The sequence below is a fragment of the Tupaia chinensis genome, unplaced genomic scaffold (assembly GCF_000334495.1).
Source record: "Tupaia chinensis unplaced genomic scaffold, TupChi_1.0 Scaffold140534_1, whole genome shotgun sequence".
In the NCBI taxonomy this organism is placed as follows: Eukaryota; Metazoa; Chordata; class Mammalia; order Scandentia; family Tupaiidae; genus Tupaia; species Tupaia belangeri.
The window spans coordinates 635,004-657,037 of NW_006200409.1; the positions used below are offsets into that span (position 1 = coordinate 635,004).

General features: G+C 42.0%; 1 pseudogene; it reads left to right on the forward strand.

The window, feature by feature from the left end:
- The first annotated feature begins 822 nt into the window (after positions 1-822).
- Positions 823-1,322, forward strand: LOC106736459 (40S ribosomal protein S18 pseudogene; annotated as a pseudogene).
- The last annotated feature ends 20,712 nt before the right edge of the window (positions 1,323-22,034 follow it).

Consider the following 22,034-nt stretch of genomic DNA (forward strand, 5'->3'; position numbering starts at 1 on the left):
TACCTTCACACGCCGGGACAGTGCCATGTTCGCTACACCAGAGTGCCAACATTCTGCCACGATTTGAGTGACCTGACATCTCGTAGGAGCTCAGGAGTTTTTCTTGCTCTAAATGGCAGGAGAGACAGCCTGGAAGAAGTCTACATACCAGAGAAGACCAAGCCTGGACTACAAGTTCACCCTGTGCAGGTTCCCCACAGATCACTGGAACCAACGCAGCTAACTAGGCTGAGGATAATTCTGTGTCTTTGAAGCAGTTTTATTAGGTAGGAGCTGCAGGAGATTTTTTGCTCTAAATATTCTCTATGGGAAAAACGCCGTGGAGATAAACACATGAATGTAAGCTCAGGGAGTTAGAATGGTCCTTATCTTTGTTACCTGGAGTTTCACCTGAGAGGGAGAAAATGTTTCCACTGAGAAATGTCAACAGAAAGCAGAAAGTGGCCAGTGGTGACAGGGAATGCTTAGTAGAAAGACACGTTCCCATGAGTTGGTGCTTAGAAGGGCCAAAATATAGTGAATCCATAAAGGTTCTCAGGTGAGATTTTGGGCTTCGGGAGCTCTCGGGAGGTCAGAAATAGAAGCTTAGCAGGCAGGAGGGATAGAGCATATATGAGGACAATGATTTACAAAGCTGCTCACAGAATAGCTGGGGATTCTAGGAGGTAACCCATTCTGGCTGCCTGGCGCTCAGGATACAGTAAAATGCTAAGAGTAGGTCATCCTGGATAGGATTCAGGCCAACCTGCCTCTAGGATGTTCAGAGATATAATGGGGGGCTCTTCCACAGGAGGCCTACACACCGCCGCTTGTGCCGCCGCCATGTCTCTGGTGATCCCTGAGAAGTTCCAGCACATTTTGTGAGTACTCAATACCAACATCGATGGGCGGTGGAAAAGAGCCTTTGCCATCACTGCCATTAAGGGTGTGGGGCAAAGATATGCTCATGTGGTGTTGAGGAAAGCAGACACGGACCTCACGAAGAGAGCAGGTGAGCTCCCTGAGGATGAGGTGGAACGTGCCATCACTGTTATGCAGAATCCGCGCCAGTACAAGATCCCAGACTGGTTCTTGAACAGGCAGAAGGATGTAAAGGACGGAAAATAAGCCAGGTCCTGGCCAACAGTCTGGACAACAAGCTTCGTAAAGACCTGGAGAGACTGAAGAAGATACGGGCCCATAGAGGGCTGCGCCACTTCTGGGGCCTTCAGGTCTGAGGCCAGCACACCAAGACAACTGGCCGTCGTGGCCATACCATGGGTGTGTCCAAGAAGAAATAAGTCTGTAGGCCTTGTCTGTTAATAAATAGTTTATATACCTATGAAAAAAAAAGAAAGATATTAATCTATAATTTGCTTCTTTTTTCCTTTGTAATCTTTATCTGACTTTGATATTAAAGTAATGTTGTTTTCATACTATGAATTAGGAGGGTGCATGTGTGTGCACACCCAAAATCCTGAGAGGAGAATGGAGGAGAAGAAGGGGTTTCAGTGTGGCCATCCCCCTGGGGGAAGATTTCTCACTTTCTCTCTCTCTGGCAAGCTCACATGCCCTATAGCAAAAATCTCTCTTAAAAAGGAAAAGTATGGAAGGGGAAAATGCCCATGCTGTTTTGATAGATGGAATGGAAGCTTTGCTTGTGAAATTGATTTGGAAAATGTTTTTAGAAATCATACATAAATAGGGCTGGCCCTACAGCCCATGACTTAAGGGAGATGGGTCCCACGTGGCCTATCATACTTTGTATCCTGGCCCCCACAGCTTGAAAAACACTGTACATGCTGTGTCCCAAATCCTGATGGACTAGAGAAATGGAAATGATTGCACTCACAATTCTTTACCTTGCTAAGGTTCATTTATTTATCAAAACACTTAAATAATGTAATCTTTCTTTTTTTTTTAATGGGAAAAGATGTGCCCTTAGTTGGGGAGGGATTGAGACCAAATCTCCTGGCATCGTAGTTAGATGAGTTGTGAGTTTTTATTTGGTGGGTAAGGAAACTGGAGCTCAGGGACCCTCAAACACTCAGATAAGGGTCCTAGTAGGGAAGTCATGAAGGAAAAGGGCCGAGTGATGAGAGTGATGTCTGATGTTGAACTATCACCGACTCGTATTACTGATTGTCATTAGCTCCAAGCCCACTGAATTGCTGTGTCCATACAGTGTTGTGAGGAAGCTTGGAGGAGTGTTAGGTAGGAAACAGGAGAGCAGCAGCAGGAGGAGGACAGGTTCCAGAATGGGCGTGGGGAGGTGGTGAGAGAACAGGCCCTTTGGAAGCACCCAGAGGTCTGGAAGTAATGCTAGGCTTCATAATGGCATGGTGATGCCTTTTGTGCATTTACTTAAGGGAAAGGGCTCCAGAAGGCGGAAGCAGACATGGTCTCTGCTTCTAAAGCTGGTGACATCCAGTTTGGGGGATAAAGTGAATGTGCACATGTCCATGTGCACACACATACAATGTACCTGGTAACTCAGACAGCAAATACTACTTGGTCAACCAATAGTCATTGGTTTAGCAGAAGAGACAAGAAGGGCTATGAGGGTTTAGAATTCAGAGAGATGACTTCAGCTGGAGTCAAGTGGAGCCAGTGATAGTGCTGGGGCTCTCTGGAAAGAAAATACAGGCTGTAATTTGAAGTTCTTGTCAATTTCCATGGTGTAAATACCATACTTCGACCACGGTCAATTTCAAGTTACCAAGATGACTTCATTAAACATGGGGTTGGGAAGAGATGTTCCACCATAAAAGTAAAATAAATGTGAATAAGTAGAGCATTGATGTATCATCATTAATTCCGAAGTGATTTCAAGTGAACATTTACTACCTTTGTTTTAAATATAATTAATTTAACTCTAAATTTAGATAACTTAATTGTTAATAATACCCATGTTCCATAACCAGTTTCCATAAGTCCTGAACAATTAACAATTGATTCTTGTGGACTAGTATGAGCCAACTTGGGCAGTCCACTTCCTGGATTGTCAGGGAAACCTTTCTGGAGTCTTTCTCATCCTAAGATAAGCAATAAACTTGAGCTGTAGGCATTATTATTAATATTACCATTATTATTCCCATTTTATTGCCCCCCCTTCAGAAAAAAAAAAAAAACCTGAGGCATTGAGAGCTTAAGTGATTTATCTAATTCCATATAACTAATAAGTAAAAGAGTCAGATCTTGAACCCAGATCTTTTCACTTTCAGGCTGTAGTCTTCACCCTTTGCCATGGTTTCCTGGGTTTAATAGTACCCAATCTATCCAGAAAGCAAAACAAAACAAAACAAAACAAAACAAAACAAAACAAAACCCAGAATGTGACCCTATTTGGAATGAGGGCCTTTGCAGATATAATTAGCTAAGTAAAGATGAGCTCACACTGGATTAGGGTGAGCCCCAAATCCAATGACTGGTACAGTATCTTTAGAAAAAGGCCACGTAAACACACAGACACAGAGACATGAACACAGGGAGATCACCATGTGACGAGGGAGACTGAAACTAGAGTGATGCAACCATCCAAGAAATGCCAGAGATGGCCAGCAGCCAGTGGAAGCAAAGAAGAGTCATGGAAGGATTCTTCCTTAGAGCTTTCAGATGAATGCAGCTCTGCTGATGCTTTGATTTCAGACTTTTAGCTTCCATAACATGAGAGAATAACTATGTGTTGGTGTAAGACACCTAGTTTGTAATAATTTGTCATAGCAGCTCTAAGGAACTAAGCTATGTACTATCTCTGAAAAGAGACTGCAGCCTCTAACTTCCCCAGTGTCTACAAAGTGTGGAAGGGACTTCTGATAGCTGACCAAGGTGCACAGCAAACCTAGGACAGGAGCCATCTCCCATGCACCATCTCAGAGCTCCCAGAGGGTCCATCTCGAATTCAGTCCTCTTTTTCCCCTCCCAGTCAGCGCACATCCTAATTCCAAGCCAGCAACTGGGGGAGGCCAAAGGACACAGTGAATAGATTGGCTTCCTGTGATTTCAGATGCTAAACATTACAGAACACAGACATAGTATGTGGGATTTTCTTTCTCCTTCTATGTAACAGGCCAAAGAGTCAAATCTCTGCTCTTCTCCCACTCATGCTGCTGAACTTGAATGCACTTGAGCAGTTTGTTCACACAGCTCCACGTGTGTGTGTGTGTCAATACCATGGTGAGGGGCTCCTGCTGGAAATTGTGGAGTTTTTGAAATGCAAGAATTTCCTCTTGTGGGAGGACAAATAGCTCATCATGTGAATCATGATTAAGGTTCGAGGATGTTCCTTAAAATAGAGCTCAGAAATGCCTACCACGGTCTGGCTGATCTCCTGGTGAAAGTGGCTGCACCACTTACGTTCACCAGGTCCAGTGACTAATAATTTACTACTTGTGGTCCAATGGGCTCTCAAGCCAGAAAGGATGTTAGAAACCCACTCCTTTGGTAGACAGAAGCACATAGCCACAGTGACCCTCTTCAGTCCTTCCCTTGGCTTCTCCCCAACACTGTCCGAACCAAATGGACAAAGGGCTCTGCTCTCAGTTCTCTCCTACTTGTCTCCCTGTTATCTTCTTAAACTCACTTCTGCCTGCCCAGCCTCTGACCCTAAGTAACATGTAGTTTAAGTTATGGGTTCCACTGCGATACAACCATCCACCCACCCATCACAGATGTACTGAGCAAACTGCTGCGGGTCCACCTTTGTGCACTAGCTCAGAGAGATCATTGAAGCAACATCCTTACCATCAGTGAGATAGCAGTCTAATCAAAGAGGTAGAACTTGTATGCAAGTAACTAGCCTTAAACTAGCCTCCTTCAATGGAGACTAGCACCCCATCTAGCAAAGCATTTGACAAATTGGAGAACAATCTGTTAGAGACAGTCAGTCCTACAACTAGGGACCATCTATTGACCTGTATAATTTAGAAAGTTAGTGAACCATGAATTTGGCAACCATACATCCTGAATAAGTTCAAAATAGCTTTGATTTAAAATATTCTATTCTCTTTTTAGTTCCTGTGTCCTGACTGTGAGTCAGGAAAAGCTGGATGCTGTGCAGTCAGTGTTTTCTGTGCCCAAATGATTCTCTGTACCTCCCTTTTCTGCCTCAGACTGATTCATTCTTTGCACTTCAGTCCTAGAATCTTCTATATACAATGTATGAGGGAATTTCAAAAAGTTCATGGAAAAGTGGAACTAAACTACAAGTTTATTTTGGCACCAAAAAAAAAAAAAAAAGGTGAAACCCATGTAGAGTTTTTTCATGATATGCATATTCCATGAACTTTTAAAGGCTCCCTTGTATCTGTTCTTGGAAGGGTACCACTGTAGGCTATCAATAGCTGGGTCTTCATCAGTTACCTGAAGCCCTGTTTTGGACCAGGTGAGAGAAGTTGCACAAAAGTGAGAGTATTGGGCTATTGAGTGAAACAAGAGATGGGATACAATGAATATCATGAACTAGGCCGCCTCCAAATGCTTAGCACGTAGACTCCCTGGAACTTGGGGCAAATATTGAGGATGAGTGGGAAGGGAAGCTTGGAGAAGATCCTGAGGAGGTGGGAGATAATCAGAGGGATTACGTCTCCCTTTCCTCACTTTATCTGACATGAATTCTCCAAGACAGGAGCTTATAGCTGGGGGCCTAAAGACTCAAATCATTTTAAGCAGGAAGAATCTTTAAAATATTTGCATTTGGGGCCAGCAATTGGCATGGAGTTTCAGGCACTGGATCCCATGGAGTTTCAGGCACTGGCCAACTTAGCTGTTTGAGTCTCAGATCCAGCAACTTGAAAATCACGCTGGGTGCATGTGCATGCATGACTAAAATCCCAAGGAGGCTGGAGGAGAAGAGGCTATGGTATGGCCATTCTCCCTCGGGAGTGATTTCTCACTCCCCTCTCCCCCTCTCTGGCAGGTACGAGAGCCCTGTAACAAAACTGAAAAAAAAAATTATTTTAAGTCTTTGTATTTGGGTTTATAGGTAATGGGACCCCATCTCTCCATCCTCCACAATTTAGAAAGGAAAAGAAGTCCACGTTTCTCTTAGATTAATGCAGGCACCTTTTCTCTGTGTATGGGGACAAATAGCTCCTGGAGAGGCAAATGCCCACTCAGTCATGGACAAATTCAACCCCAAATTAGGGAGCACATAAGAAATGGCCTGTGGTCATCCAGGCCTTCATCTAACCTGATATCTGAGCCTGACACCTGTCCCTAGGCTATCACAGAGGTCCTTAGGTACTTAAAGACTTGATCTTACTTACCGGTGTCCCAATGCAAATTATCAAGATAATTTAAAAATATGTTATGTATATTTGAAGTGGATATGGAAGTTTAGATTGTAGCTATTATGAGCAGAGCTTTTCTTCAATAAACCTTATCATGTTCATCCAAACACATTTTGAGCACCAGCTGTATACTAAACACTAATGGGGCTGAAAGGCCAAGTCACTGGATTGAACATGGTATAACTGTTTTCCTGGGGATGAAGCAGGAACTGTCTCCTCCCTGCTTTGCATGTTTCCTCTTTAGAAACAAGCCTTTTGGATTGAGAACTTCCCAAAGTCAGCCAAGGCATCAACATGTTTATTATGAGTTCCCTTAAATTCTATGACAAGGAATTCCAAGGCACTTTCCCAATATTCTTATGGACTGATACTGTTTGAAATAAGGTTCAGAAAATCTGTCTTGGGAACCAGAAGTTAGCGTAATGGCTATGTCGCTGGACTCCCACGTAGTCGACTGCGGTTCGCGTCCCAGACCCGGTGGCTTAAAACTCACGCCGGGAGCGTGTGCGTGCGTGCCCAAGATCCCGAGAGGAGAATGGAGGAGAAGGGATTGCGGCGTGACCATCTCCCCTGGGGAGTGATTTCTCGCTTTCTGTCTCTATGTCTCTCTCTGTCTGTCTGGCGAGCGCACGCGCCCTATAGCGCACGCGCGCCCACCCAAAAAAGAAAATCTGTGTTCAAAATGTTTTGACCTAAGTAATTTGACATATATTAATATTTGCCTTGTGCTGTGGTGTTTCAAGCCCTTGGTGGGCTGAGTTCTCCCAGTCTTCGATCTTACCTATGGATTACAGGAAAGCCTTCGGGGCAAGGCCCAAAGTAGTCAAGTAACATTTTCTAGGGCAGACAGTGAGTTGGGACAGCCCAATGTCTTAAGTTTGCCAGGTGATAATCATGCTATCTCAGGCTGGGAAGGAACCAAGCTAGCCTATTATGTGCCAAGGTCCTTGTTTTTTAGGTGAGGAAACCAAGGCTCAGAATCAGTTACTGATCACCCAAACCTATGGAATCATGGATTCTTAGAATTGGAAGTCACTTTTGGCCTTAAGTTATCCAATTTCACCTCCAACCCAAACACTTCCCTTTCTGTAAAGAATGCATGGAAAGCATTCACTCTCGTTTAGATTGGAGGTGAAACACTTTGCACACTCTTTACCAGATGATTGCCAAGCCCAGATGATGACTTGCACACTTCCAACAATAGGGAGTGCGTGCTTTTCCCCATCCATTCCATTTACAGACATGTCTAATTGTTGTGAAGCTCTTCTCTGTAATCAGAGGAAATCTGCTTTCCCGTGGCATCCACTGACAGCTGCACTTGAGCCACCAGAACAAACCCTGGTGTCTTCTGGGTCCCAGTAAGGCTGCTCTCCCCATGGCATCCTTCACCTTTCAAGTTTCCCTGGAGTTAGGTCTGGAGTGACTTGTGGTAGCGCGGCATAGCTTGGCATGTTTATTTACTTTGCTTTTATGTATTAATGGTAGCCATCACCTTCACTGAGTCCCACCCAGCCCTCCCCCACTTTTCTGAGGTGCAGAACGCTCTCATTAGAACATCAATGAGTTCACTGCACTCTTTAAAATCAGGGCAATGTAAAAAGCTTGTGTGTGCCTCTCCTGACAAGCTGCTTAAATATAATCATAGATCTGTCACAAAACATGCAAGTTTATGAGGGGTTGTCAAGTTGTTGTTTTTTTTTTTTTTTTTCCCAGGGGGGGGGGTATTTGGGAAAAAAAAATTTTTTTAACTTAACTGAAAAGAAACAAAAAAAGAAAAATTGAAGACTAAATGATTTTATGAAAATTTTGCATACCTACATTGTTGCAAAGTTTGCCTTGACTAATGATCATGCAGAGGATTCCTGATTAACAAAAATGAAATTCTGAGCTGTACCTGTAGTCATGGGTCTTGACATTTGCAATTTGTGCAGTTTTCATTTTCTTAGTGAAAAAGCAGGTGAGATGAAAAAACTGAAAGTGTTCATTTTCAGCCCTCCAGCTTCAAACCTGTCATTCTGATAATGCGGATCTCAAGGACAGCTGCTTAATGAACACGCAGGTCTCTGTAAGCCATGTCTTGCTCAGATGACTCCAGACATTAAGGTGCATTCTGAGCCACAACTCCAGAGGGTTATGGGTTCTTAACCATGTAAGAAACATTTTTAAAAATTTCTTTTTAAAGCCATTTGGATTTATATCTCAACATAAAGGGGAGAAATCTGGATCTTTCTGGATTTTGTAGATGGGATGAGTGGAGAATATTCTGGCTTATTTCATACCTCAGCCAGCTTCTTCACTGCCCCATGGACATCTGCTTGGGCATCCAGACTGTACAAGGGTTCCTCTTTGGCATAAGCAGCTGGTTGCTCAGGCCAGCAGAGAAGCAGCCCTGCCATCCACAGCACTGGGGGAGCAATTTCAGGGACATACTATAAATAAACCTGATGCGCTGTGGTTACTTTGTGACTCTGAGACAGCCACAGGGGTGACCCCCTAGGGCCTATAATACTCCTGGACTTTAGTGCATTATTCCCTTCCCTATTTCTAAAGTCAAACCTTCCAAGTACGACAGCGACTTTTAAGCTTTCTATAGCTGCTCAGCATAAGTAAGATTTCAGGGAGTTGGATGGTGGTACAGTAGTAAAATATGATGCTTTGATAGGCAGACTCACATGGGAAGGTTGTTGGTTCGAGTCTGGAGACCTCTGTGAGTATGCTGTGGGGGCACATGCCTGTGATCTGGGTCTGCTGGAGCTGGGAGTGGATGGTCGTATCAAGACTCTGCTGGGATTGCTGTCCCCTTGTCTCCTGTTGGGGCTGCTGTCTCTCTCTGTATCTCTCTCACCCAGGGGAGAAATAAATACATTTGGGGAAAAAAAAAAAAAAAGATTTCAGGACCCTCCCTTGCTTAAAATACGCTTTCCATTTTCTCACCAGCCCACTTCTCTCACCCCTCCTTGCCCCGAATTAGAAGCACATCAGCGGACAGATTCACAGGACCCTAAACTGTGCAAATGGCACATTTCTATCTTCTAGTTCTCCAGTTAACTTCTTGCCTTTTTGTCTTCACACACCTCTGCTAAATGAGACCGTTACATTCAGAGACAGCTAAAATGAACTGCCTGAGAAGAGATCCCGTGAAATCAAGCTCAGTCTTGTCCCCAAATGAGAAAGCAATCCCACCCTTTCCAGTTCCCAGTAATTATCAAGAGGATTAAGAACAAGCAACATAGACAGCAATTTTCTAATGAAATGCAAGAACTCATTCAAGTGTCTAATCCTAACTGTAGACTAATCCAGTATTAGTGGAGTTGATTTAAACAACCAGGTCAATGGGCTGATCCTGTGGTACAGCAGTTGGATGCTGGGTGCAGGGAATGGGATCCCACATGGTTGATCAGGGTTCAAGTCCCTGCCCCAGCATCTTGAAAAACATGTCCGGTGTATGTACATGCCCAGAATACTGATGGGACAGAGAAATGGAGGAAAAGGTTTGCAGTGTGAACACGCCCCTTTGGAGGGTGCTTTCTCTTTTTCTCTCATGCACCCTCTGGCGATAAAGGAAAAAAAAAAAAAAACTGATGATGCCTAAATTAAGTTATATTGTACTGCACATGCAAAACAAAGGGACATCAAAGAAATAGTCAATGTGGACGGCAAACAGAAATAAGTGCTGGGCACAGACAAGGAAGACATCTGTCTTCTGTTTCTCAGGTGGGGATAATTAGTGACATGAGCGCTGGATGAAGCTTTATTACTACCTTCCCAAATCTGCTGTATTTTCTGAAGGCTTATTTCCACAGCCAAAAAGATGTATTCTTTGTCCAATGTATTACCGTTTGCAACTTTTTTTGTTTTGGTATCTTAATAAACAAAAGTGGTCTTTTAGGTTAAAAAAAAAATCAAGGTTGACTCAAATGGATGCAAAACCAAGATTAGATTTCTTTCAAAGAAATGCAGTTTCATTGCTTTCAACCCAGAGTAATAGAAAACTGATTGAGAGAGGAAGATCTCTTGGGATTTGCTCAAGTGGAAAAATAACATTTGTAATGAATATGTCATTTGTCTTTTTATGGTCTTTGAAGTGCTTTGAATTTATTTTCCTATATCATTTTAACATTGCCTTCTGTGATTGTTTTATGCTTTATTGCCATCCAAAATGTGTCAACGTCTAAAGTGATAACTCTTTAAGGAAGAGGGTTTTGTAGCCCATGAAGAAGCAGTACCAGTGGCTCTAGAGCGGGGCAGCCCAAGGTTTGAGTTCTGGCTTGGCAGCATGAGCTGGGGGACTCTGGGTGTGCCATTTAACCTCTCTTGGTTTCCGTTTCCTCATTGGTAAATGGGAATAATGACAGTCCGCACTTCCTGGTGATGTCGTGAAGATAAGATGACATAATGTGCAAAGCCACTTATAGCAAGGCTGGGCACATCATATAAAGAACACGAGCTGTTATCAAGGGATTGCTGAGAAAAATGGCACAGAGAGCCTCTGATTCATCAGGCAAATGCCTGAATCTGAAAAGGTCTCTGTGCTCTCTACCACCCTTCCGAGGAGGAAGCCAGACAACAAGGACACCTCCTGCTGTGCCCAGGTTTAAACCCTAAGTAAATAACAGATTTAATCTCATGGGAAGCAAGTGCATTTTGTTATGGGTACAGAAACATTTTATCAGTCTTCAGACAAAGCAAATAGTAGATGAAAGGACATCATTTTTTCCATTTTTTTTTGATGTGTAGGGTGAGCAAATAAATGGTAGCGTGAGCTTCTAAGCAGTCTTAGAGGCACCTATGTTACCATAAATAAGACATACTGGTGTTGGCTATGAAGTAATAACCCTGGCCTGGGCTTTTAGGATGCCTGGGTTTTCAGCTCAGCTCTGCTACTGTTTTAGTCCCTTCAGTCCGCTAGTAAAAATTGACCTCACCCTGGGTAATTTATAAACGGACATGTATTGCTTACAGTGCTGGAGGTTGGGAAGTCCGAAATCAAAGAGCCAGCAGATCTGGTGTCTGGGGAGGGCCTGCTCTTCATAGACGGACTCCACATGGGGGAAGGTGCCATGAATTCCCTCAAGTCTCTTTTAGAATGGCACTCATCCCACTCATGAGAGAGGAGCCCTCATGACTGAACCACTTCCCAGGGGCCCCGCCTCTTGGTACAACTACACTGGAGATTTACGTTTCGACATATGAATTTTTGAGGGGACATGTGCATTCAGACCATAGCACTACCAATGGGGCCAGAGAAGTCACAAGCTCCGTGGGCCTGATTCCCCCTGAGAATATGATGGCTGAACTTGAACTAGTCATTCCCTATGGTCCCTTGAGCTCCTGAGTCCACTAACCTGCTCTCCTAGGCTGCTATTTCACACTTTGGGGACTAGTAAAGGTGTTAGATGACAGTGTTAGGCTCATTTAATAAATCTACCTTATAGAGAGGCTCAACACAAGATATGATTCCCCCGTCACACAGATACATACCTTTTAATGTCAGAGGGCAGGTGCACATCCCAGAGATCAAAAGAGAGAAAGCACCGCCCAGTGGGGCCTGGTCATGCTACAATCACCTTTTCTTTTCTTTTTTTTTTAAAAAAAAACTTCGGGGATTTTTTAAAAAAAATAATTATTTATTTTATTTTATTTATTAATTCATTTATTATTTCTTTTTAATTTGACCAGAGAGAGACAGAGAGTGAGAGTGAGAGAGGGAGGAAGTGAGAAAGCAAGCCACCAGATTCAGGACTCGAACCCAGGTTGGCCATGTGGGAGTGTCCTGTGCCTTAACCACCACACCACCCACTGGTCCCCTGCTACAATCACCTTTTCTCCATTGCTCCTTCCCATGAGGATCCAGCACACTTTCACATATGCCCAACATGTTTTTCAAGCTTCCAGGCCAGGATTCAAACTATAGTCAGCCATCTGGGATCCAGCTTACTCCACACAGTGCTAAGACACCACCCTCTCCTTTATGTCCTTACGTACAGGGGAAAGACCCCTTCTCACTGTGCTCTGGGTGGCACAAGGCTGGGCAGCTAACACATCATGGGTGATCATCTGGCAAGTGACACTCAGTGCTGCTGCTCAAGCAGGCTGAGGGCACTGTGGTTACGTGGAGGTGGGCGAAGGGTCTTCATATAGTGAAGAAACAACTCAAAGTGAAGCCTGCGGTGATTATCCAGATGGTCAACAAAACTCACCCAGTCCTCACTCAGAGAGATGGCAGGTCTTTACAGGGAGTTCTGGGACTTTCCATATTTAGTTACAAACAGCACATCCTGTCTCCAGATTGCAAGCAGGCCAGCTGTCTCTCAGTGGGAGTGCATGCTGCTGTTTCCTCCTGGCATGGGTTTATATGACGCTGCCACACTTGCTCCACCTGAAAGCCGAGTCCACTCACTCTAACCTGAAGTACTGAAAAGTCGGTGCTGATCCCTGTCACTTTAAGATGAGGGAATTGACTTTTGCAGCTTGGAAATGGGTGACCACTTAAACAATATGGAGGAATTGTTTTTTGTCAAGGTGCAGACGGTCATTTTAAAGTAAGACATGAACAGAATAAAAGCTTGGTGGCAAACCACAAGACAACATTAACATGAAAACGCTTTCTTTTTCTTTCTTTCTTTTTTTTTTTTTTTTGAGTCACAATCCACTCCCCACGCAAGCTGGTTTCCTTCCATCTGCTCGCCAGCACCCACAGCATCTGTAGAAAGGCCTCCACAAGAAGTCCCAGGCTTTGTTGCTATGATGGGCTTGCTTTCTGCAAAATGAGTGATCCTTTTGCTGTTCTTTTCATTGTTCTTATATTTATTCTCTACATAAAGACTTGAGTTAAAAAGAAAGGAGCCTTGGGACCAGCAGTTAGTGTAATGGCTATGTAGCTGGACTCCCATGTAGTAGACCGAGGGTCGAGTCCCGGACCTGGTGGCTTAAACTCACGCCGGGCGTGTGTGCGTGTGTGCCCAAGATCCGGAGAAGAGAATGGAGGAGAAGGGATTACGGTATGACCATCCCCCCTGGGGGGGTGATTTCTCTCTTTCTCTCTCTTTCTCTCTCTGTGTCTTTCTGGCGAGCGCATGCGCCCTATAGCAAAAACCTCTCCAAATAAATAAATAAATAAAAAGAAAGGAGCCTTTATTTAATCTACCATTTTTTAAAAAAGCAACAGCTGGGATGAGAGTTAGAGTTGAACTAAGGTTCTAGATGGCACATCTACAATAGTGGCCAGGGTTGAATGGAGAATGCTGCTGAAAAAGAAGACACTGAATTTGGGAAGCTAGGACATACCATTGGTGAGTCAATGAACGCCTCTGTCTAGGCCTAGTGCTGGCTCATCCCTGGGCCTTGGACTCACCTTAACCATCCTCACAAGGAGAGAAACTAAATTAGGCTGATTCAAGAGACCACACACCTTTCTGGGCCAAAGCAGGAGAGATTTTGGAGACTAGGTTTTCTTTTGCTTCCTCCCTCCCTCCCTGCCTCTCTCCTGTCCTTCTTAAAACCAGAACTTCCCATCTGTGTTATCTTTATATGCTGCTATAATATCTTATTACAGGGGTTAGGTGGCATGGTGGTTAAATGCACTAGACTCCTACATGTCCGACCACAATTTGAGTCCTGGACCTGGTGGCTTGCTTTTTCTCTCTTTGTCCCTCTATGGTCAAATTAAAATAAATAAACAAACAAATAAAGTTATGTAAAGAAAATTCTTTTGGGGCCGGCAAGTGGCATGGTGGTTAAAGGTGCTGGACTCCTACATGGCCGACCATGGTTCAAGTCTCGGACCTGGAGGCTTGCTTGCTCACTTCCACTCTCTCTCTCTCTGTCTCTCTCGGATCAACCTGGAAAATAATAATAATGATAATAATAATAAATAAAGTTAAATAAAAATAATTCTTTAAAAAAAAGAGAATTCTTTTAAATACACATACAGACTTAGTGCTTTAACACAACACAGATTTGTTATCTTAGTCCTGGAAGTCAGAAGTCCAAAATGTCTCTGTGAGCTAAATCAAGATGCCGGCAGGCCCTCTGGAGGCTCTAGGAAAGAATTAGTTTCCTTGACTTTTCCAGCTTCTAGAGGCTGCCAGCTTTCCTTGGCTCCTGGCCCTTTTCAGCAGCAGCATCACTCCCACCTCTGCTTCTGTGGTCGCACCTCTTCTTCTCACTCTGTGAAGGACTCTTGTGATCATATTGACTCCCACCTTAGTCATCTGGGGTAATCTCCCCATCTCAAGGCCCGAATGACATCTGCATTGTCTCTTTCTGTGGACATCTTTGGGGCAACTTATTCTGCCCACCACACAACCAGAATCACTGAATGCCGCTGAGGAGGGGCCGGAGATGAGGCTGGCTAGTGTGTAGAAGCGATGTTCTCCTTGGAGTTCAGCTTTCTGAATAAGGTAGGAGTTTGGAGCTCCTGAACGAGACCTGGACCAAACCCATCATCCTGGGTTTCTTTATGCAAAACCTCATAGTTTATTGTATGTTTTACCAAAAACCTTAACTCAACTGACATTACAAAGATAAGTACAGTATATTATATATGTGTGTGTGTGTGTGTATATATATAATCTATCATATTTTATAAATCATAAGGCACCCAGGAGACAAAAAGAAATTGAATATAGCTCTTATTCTTTACAGTTTTAGAAAATATTCTGAGTTTTTCAGGTAAGAGTTTAGGGAGGGCTATTGTGTCTATAATAGAGGTACGAAAAATCTAAGTGAGCTTTTAAAGCAAGTAAGGAAAGTTTTCACCAAGCTATTGAATTTACTTTGACCTGCCCATATGGACCATTGTCTATGACTGTTTCTTGCCTCACATCTTGGGATGTTTCCTTGAGCAGAGATCATTGATAAATTTTCCTCCAAAAAAGCAAATAGCAGCTGCCATCACTACAAACAATAGCAATAGAGGTGCTCCTCTGCCTTCCGAACCATAGATGCACATATGCAGGTCCCACACAATGCACACGTATATTGTTACCTATAGTCACTATCCTATACATTAGCATATATCTATATCTATATGTGTGTGTGTGTGTGTGTGTGTGTATACATATAAAACATTGAAAGGAAGAAAGACAGAGAGAGGAATAGGCACTTTTGACAGGGTCTTATCACACCACAGTCCCCTCCAGCCTGCCAGCCAGCCAGGATCACAGGCACATGGGACAACCTTTATTTTCTTTAAAAAAAAATATTTTCTGGGATCAGCAAATGGTGTAGTGGTCACATCACTGGACTCCCACATGGCTAACCATGGTTCGAGGCCTAGACCCGGGGGCTTCAAACTGACACTGGGCATGTGTATGTGTGTGCCCAAGATCCCAGGAGGAGAATGGAGGAGAACGGATTGAAGCATGGCCATCTCCCCTGGGGGAGGTTTCTTGCTTTCTGTCTGTCTCTATATATAATAAATATATATATACATATGTGTGTGTGTGTGTGTGTGTATTCCTTCGGGGGGGGCCTTTCTCTAAAAGAGTCCCTCTTTCTTCTCTTGTGCTTCCCACCCACAGAATTCAAAGGAATATTTTAAAAGAAGAAAATTAACTGGATAAATGCTCATGAAACTGTCTTACTGTGAGGGGGCAGCAGCCCGATGTGCATTAGGTAATTGTGTTCATTTGTGATAAGGTTTGAGGTCAGGAAAAGGCAAGCTAATAGTCCCTGACAAAGACTAATTTTATGTCATGGTTTTAATCTTTAATCTGGTTACCATATGTTGTTTCTAAAGGATTAGTTAATTAAAAGAACTTGTTTTCAGAACCAGCTTGACTAGCATTGGCGATATGCCAGAAATGAAAAAAAAAAGTATACTTGTCAACTGTAGAAACATCTGAAAACAATGCTTAATACTTTTTATTTAATAAGAATTTTAATATTTAATATCTTGTGTATACAAGTTGATGATTTGATATACACATAATTTGAAATAAACGCCACTATTAAGTTAATGAACTTATCCATCAAATCACATAGTTACTCTATTTTGTTTTTCTCTTGGTGGTGAGGAAATTTAGAATCTATCCTCTTAGCAAATTTCAAGTATACAGCACAGTATTGCTACTTATAGTCACTACGTTATGCATTAGCTCTTCAGAACTTAATAACCTTGCACTTGCGTAACTGAAATTTTTGCCCCTTGACCAATATCTCCCAGTTTCCCCCTCCACTCACCCCTGGTGACCACCATTATACTCTCTGCTTCTGTGAGTTTGACTATTTTAGATGCCACATATAAGTGAGATCATACAGTATTTGTTGTTCTGTCTGGCTTATTTCACATGCTATAATGTCCTACAAGTCTATCTATGTAGTTGGTAAAATACCAAGATCTCCTTCTTTTACAGGCTGAATAATCTTCCATTGAATGTATATAACATGTTTTCTTTATCCTTCTATCTGTCAATAGTTATTTCCATATCTCAACTATTATTTGACAAAATTCAACATCCTTTTCTGATAGAAGCTCTCAACAAATTAGGATAGTAGAATGTACCTCAATAAAACAAACTCTCTATATGACAAGCCTGCAGCCAACATGATACTCAATGGGGCCAGTTCTGGAGACTGTAAGTCAAGACTGAAGGTGTTGACAGGGCCATACTTCCTCTCCAGGGAAGAATTTGTTCCCTTTCTCTCTCCCTAGATTCTGGTGGCTTACGAGATTCTTGGCATTCTTTGGCTTATAGATTCATTGCTCCAGTCTTGGCCTCTGCCTTCACAGAGCCTTCTGCCTGTGTGTCACCATGTCTCTATGTCTTCACATGGCAATTTCCTCTTGTGTGTGTCTGTGTCCAATTTTCCTCGGTTTATAAGGACACCAGTCATTGGGTTAGAACTCGCATTAAATCATTATGACTTCATCTTAACAAATTATATCTGCAAAGACCCTATTTCCAAATAAGGTCACATTCTGAAGTTTGGAGGAAGGCTACACAACCCAGTACCATTATCATTACATTGGCGTAGCTTCTCTATCTATAGCATGGAAATCTTATGTCTTACTCATGTTTGGTTTTAGTATTGTGGATTCATTACTAATCATTCTGCAATGGAACTCATTCTTTGAGATTTATTCCCAAGATATAGTAAAATGAGAGGTTGAACTTTCTTTTATATAATCTGAAAATTATTAAACAAGGAATCTTTTTTTTATATAATTTCTTCAGACTAGAATTTTCTGGAACATATCTTGGGAAACACCAATTTGATAATCTAATCTATGCTCAAAAACAAACAAACAAACTATAAATATAGGTACACTTCTTGTGCTCAAGTCCTAGCCTCTCTCTCTCTCTCTCTCTTTCACACACACATGCACACATGCACACACACACACACACACACTTTTAACTACTGAATTCCAAATTTCTAGCCATTTTGGATCTTCTACAAGTGATACTTAATGTTTTCATTAGTGACTGTGTAAAAGCCTTCTTTCTTTGACATTAAAAGATTCATGATGATGGGATCAGCAGATGGCATAATGGTTACATCACTGGACTCCCATGTAGTTGACCACAGTTCAAGTCTTGGACCTGGTGACTTAAAACTCCTATCATGCACGTGTGTGTGCATGCCCAAGATCCCCAAAGGAGACTGGAGGAGAAGAGATTGTGGCCATCCCCAACTGGGGGCTGATTTCTTGCTTTCTGTCTCTCTGGCAAGCCCATGCACCCTATAGCAAAAATATCTCTAAAAAAAGCTTCATGAGCTTGGAGATGGCTAAAACTGACCTTTATGAAGGAAATAATAATGTCATGAAGACATGGCAGGATACCATAGTTCTTGCCTAGAGTATAACACAAGAGGATAAGGTACTAGAGATCAATTTTTAGCATGAAGGCCTGGGGAAACTCTGGTGATCCAGTCCTCAGTATACTGGTAACAACTGCAATAGACTAAATGTTTGTGTCTATCTCCACGGCCATCCCCCTCATTCCCCCACTTTCCCTCTCACTGTCTCTGTCTCTCTCTCTCTCTCTCTCTGGTGCAAGCACTGTGACTAAGGCAAAAACCACTAAAAAACAAATCAAAACAAAATTTAAAAAACTCCAACCTTGGAGAGCTCATTTCCCCTTTTCACCATGTGACAACATAGCAAAAAGATGAATCTACGAACCAGGAGATGGGCCTTCACCTAACAATTAAACTGTCTGCTCCTTGATCTTGGATTTCCTAGCCTCCAGAACTGTGAGAAATACATTCACTGTTCATAAACCCTTCAGTTAATAGTATTATGACATAGCAGCCTGAATAGACTAAAAGAGCAATCATCGAAAGCCTCTGGAAATGGTCCTAAGGGCAAATAGTAAAGGAACAACTAGTTTTTAAAAAACAAAACAAAACAAAAAACTATCAAAAAATGTTAGTGCTAGATTGGCTTCTTTTATGTAGTAATATGTGTTTATTTACCCTCTGTGTCTTTCATGGCTGGGCAGCTAATTTCTATTTAGTGCTGAGTACTATTCTATTGTCTGGATGTACCACAGATTATTTATTCACCTAACCTGCTGAAAGACATATTTGTTGCTTCCAAGTTGTGGCAATTATGAATAAATCTACTATAAACATCCATGTGCAGATTTTTGAAAGAATATAAGTATTCAGTTTCTCTGAATAAATACCAAGGATTATAATTGCTGGACTATATGGTAAGAGTGTGTTCAGTTTTTTTTGGAGAGGTTTTTGCTATAGGGTGCTTGTGCCCGCCAGAAAGACAAAGAGAGACAGAAAGGGAGAAATCACCCCCCAGGGGGGATGGCCACGCCACAGTCCCTTCTCCTCCATTCTCCTCTCAGGATCTTGGGCATGCACGCACATGCACCCGGCTTGAGCCGGGTCCAGGTCCAGGACTCGAACCATGGTCGACTACATGGGAGTTCAGTGACATAGCCATTACGCTAACTGCTGGTCCCTCATTATTTTTTTGAAGTACCTTTGCACATCATACTCGTAGAACAAGTTGAAATGCTCACAATGCAGAGCAATTTACATAGATTAGACACAAGGAATAATCTCCTGGCAGGATTGTTAAATGCTAAAGTTAAAAACTTCCCATAAAGTTTGTAGAAAAGCATTTTAAACCTGGTTAGATCTGTATCTTTACATGGTTAATGTCAAGAGTAACTAAAATACAGCTTCTCCATCATCTCATTCATTGTGGTAGAATTTGACAAAGGCACTTCATTAACATAAATTATTAAAATGATTTTGGTGTCTGCACCTTTCACCTACAACACTGAATTAAAGTAGAAACTGAAAAGTACCTTAAAGCTTATAATAGAAAGGTGCAAAAAAACCACAAAAAACCAAATACAGTTCTTGGTCACTTGGATGATTATTATGTTTTTCCTCCAACAAGTTAAATAAAAACAGCTGTTTTTTTTCTACTTGACTTTCTGCAAGGCTGTCTTATGTCTGTTACTGCCCAGTGATAGCGGGACAGGATAAACAGCCTCATTAGGCCTGCTCGCAACGCTTGGACTCTTATTCATTGCCGCTTCCTGAACATGGGTAAGTTATTGTTTTTCCCTTTCCAGGATGGAGAGATAAAGAATATTTCAAATATTTATCCTCCTTATCTGGCCTACTTTAATATGGGACTTGTCTGTGATGTCATTTCAAGTGAAATGCTAAATATAGGCTATTTCAATTTAAGGAGATAGATACTATTTAATGACATGACTCTTTTTAAATTGAAATCTTAATCATATTAGGGGGAATTAATGCATCTCAATGTTGGCAGGATTACAGAATTTAGACCGTATTACAAATCCTCCCACCTTTCCAATGGCAGTTCAGTTGATTTTCTCAGTAAGAAGAAACAGCATACATATTATACAGTGATACTATCTGTTAGTTACTCCTAGGAACTGAAATTAAAATATGCTTGGACATATTTTTAAATCATAATTTGAAAAATTTGATTAAAGTTACTGCTTATTAAAACTGTAGCTTAAGATTGATTACAATTCGACTTCGAGGTTACAAAGGGACCAGTAGAAACTACAACAGCAATTACACATACATACAGATTATATAAGGGAGATTTTAAAGTTTATAAAAAATGAAAAAGATGAAAATTAAAAATACAAATTTTCTCAACATATACTCTATCAGGTTAAAGGCCCTTTTGTAAATGATGATGCCAGCTATTTAGCCCATTTCTAAAGAACTAAAGTCCTAGGGCCTTACCCATGTCAATACAGTCATTTTACATTCTTAACTGAAGAAAAATAGGTGCCCTTTAAAGATTTCTTTTTTTTTTTTTTTTTTTAAGATTAGGAAGAAGAAAGAAGTTAGAAGGAGCTAGATCAAGACTGCAAAGAGGAGGGTCCACCAGTTAGCGCAATGGCTATGTCGCTGGACTCCCACGTAGTCTACCGTGGTTCACGTCCCAGACCTGGCGCCTTAAAACTCATGCTGGGCGCGTGTGCGTGCATGCCCAAGATCCGAGAGGAGAATAGAGGAGAAGGGATTGTGGCGTGGCCATCCCCCCTGGGGGTGATTTCTCGCTTTCTGTCTCTCTGTCTCTCTCTGTCTTTCTGGCAAGTGCACGCACCCTATAGCAAAAAAATAAAACCTCTTAAGAAAAAAAGAGACTGCAAGGAGGATGCCTAATGATTTCCCATCAAAACGCTTGCAAAATTGCCCTTGTTAAGAGAAGAGGAATGAGTAGGAGCGTAATGGTGGTAAAGGATGCTCTGGGGAAGTTTTCCCAGGTGTTTTTCTGCTAAAGCTTTGGTTTCTTCAATACACTCTCATAATAAGTATAGATTATTATTCTTTGGCCCTTCAGAGTGTCAACAAGCAAAATGCCTTGAGCATCCCCCCAAATGGTTGCTATGTCCTTTGCTCTTGATGGTTCATTTTTGACTGGACCACCTTCACATCTTGGTAGCTATTGCTTTGATTGTGCTTTGTGTTCAGGATCACACTGGTAAAGCCATGTGTCATCTCCTGTTACAGTTCTTCAAAGAAGTGCTTCAGGATTTGGATCCCAGTTGAAAGCTCTGCTGTTGTCTATAGCTGAGCTGGGTGCAAAATTTTGGCAGAACGTTTGCTCCACTTTACTTTTTTTAGTTAGAACTGTGTAAGAACCAGTTAAGATGTGTGTTGTATTGGTTATTATTTCTCTTATTAATCATTGGTCCTCTCTATTAGGGCACAGACAAGATTAATTTTTCTTAGCAAACTGACAAGGTCTGCCTCTTTGAGCATCATCTTCAACATCATCTCATTCCTTCTTTAAATGAGTTAACCATGGGACCAGCAGTTGGTGTAATGGCTATTTTGCTGGACTCCCACGTAGTCGACCGCTGTTTGAATCAGGACCCAGAGGCTTAAATCATGCTGGTTGCATGTACATGCATGCCCAAGATCCCGAGAGGAGAATGGAGAAGGGATTGCAATGTGGCCATCCCCCCGAGGGGTGATTTCTCGCTTTCTATCTCTCTGTCTCTCCCTTTCTGGTGAGCACACGCGCCCTATAGCAAAAACCTCTCCAAATAAATAAATAAATAAATAAATAAATAAATAAATAAATACATAATTTAGCCATGTAGATTTCTGGGTCTTTTTGGACACTGTCCCCAGAACCTTTTTGTAATATACCAGTGATTCTACCATTCTTCCACTTAAGCTTCACTGTAAATTTGATGTTTGTTCTTGCTTCAATTTCAACTGAAATCATTGCTCTGATAGGGGTTCTTTTCAAACTAATGTCTTATCCTTCTTAGCACCTCAAACTAG